Genomic DNA, 1,507 nt, shown 5'->3' on the forward strand with positions numbered 1-1,507 from the left:
CTCAGGTGTATGTGGCTGGCACCTTAGCCACTTGAGCCACAAGCACCGAGCCTATTTCATACATATTAGTTAATTTAATCCCTTCAACAACCTATGAGGTATAGATAATATGAAACTGTCATTTTTTTTGGAGCCAGAATCTCAAGCTTTTCCCCTGGGTAGAGTGTCATGCATCATAGCTCACAACAACCTCCAACTCTTGGGCTCAACATTCTTTTGCCTTAGTTTTTCTATTTTTAGTAGAGACAGAGTCTCGCTTTTGCTCAGGCTGGTCTTGAACCTGTGAGCTCAAGCAATCCACCTGCCTCGGCCTCCCAGAGTGCTAGGATTGCAGGTGTGAGCCACCATGCTTGGCCCTCAGCCTCTCTGTCTTATTTCAAATGGTTCATGTCTGTCTGCTGGATTACACCAAGAATAAGATGTCACTGGAATCCTAGAACTTTATCATCTATGCCGTTGGATCTAAAGCTGGAGTATGTGTATGTGAGAATTACCTGGAAGCTTCTGGAAGATGTGAATTCCCAAAGTTCACCTTCACAGATTCTGGTTCAATAGGTCTGAATAAAGCTCTTATTCCAACACAAGCCCTTGGGTTTTGATTAAAGGTCTGTGTAAAATACTGTTTTCATCCAAGCTTGTAACTTTCTAGATGGTAAGCTTTATACTTGTTGGTGGCCTTTAAATTTTGCTTTTTAAACATGCAACTCTGAGTGGGCTCTAGCCATCAATCTCTTTTCTACACCCCTTTTCACTTTATATTGTCCTTCCTACAGGTTATAAGAAGTCTACACAGCTATTTTACAACTTACGCTCTTCTAGATAGAGTTTATAATCCAGTGCTCCTTTCATATATTCTATTTTACTTACTTGGTTCATCATTACAAAAATCTATTTCCTTTGAGAGTATGTATTGAATGGCAACTTCTGTGACAGGTACCGTCACAGATGTTTTCATGAGCTTATCAGGTACTTTACTAGTAAGCAGTAACTGTCTCCATTTCTTTTCTTTCTTTCCTTTTTTTTTTTTGGAGACAGAGTCATCCTTTGTCACCCTTGGTGAGTACTATACTGTCAAAGCTCACAGTAACCTCAAACTCTTGGGCTTAAGTGATTCTCTTGCTTCAGACGAGTTGCTGGGACTACAGGTGCCCCCCACAACACCCAGATATTTTTTTGTTTTCACCAGGTCAGGGCTGGGTTCGAATCCACCAGCCCTAATGGATGTGGCTGGCGCCCTACCAACTGAGCTATGGGCGCCACCAACTGTCTCCATTTCTATAAGGAAGCAAGAAGAATTTGGGGAATTTGCCTCATACCTCCTTTGATGGAGAAGCTAAAATCTGAACCCAGATCTGTCTATTCCATTTGTTACATTCCACTGCCTTCAAAGAGAACCTGATTCTAAGAAACCCATAGTACAGAGAGAAAGTTACAAATCATCTCATCCTATGGTTCATGTTTGTATCCAGGACAGTGCTTGGTACATAGTAACACTTTTTTTTTTTTT

The sequence above is a fragment of the Otolemur garnettii genome, unplaced genomic scaffold (assembly GCF_000181295.1).
Source record: "Otolemur garnettii isolate 467f Iridium unplaced genomic scaffold, OtoGar3 scaffold00002, whole genome shotgun sequence".
In the NCBI taxonomy this organism is placed as follows: Eukaryota; Metazoa; Chordata; class Mammalia; order Primates; family Galagidae; genus Otolemur; species Otolemur garnettii.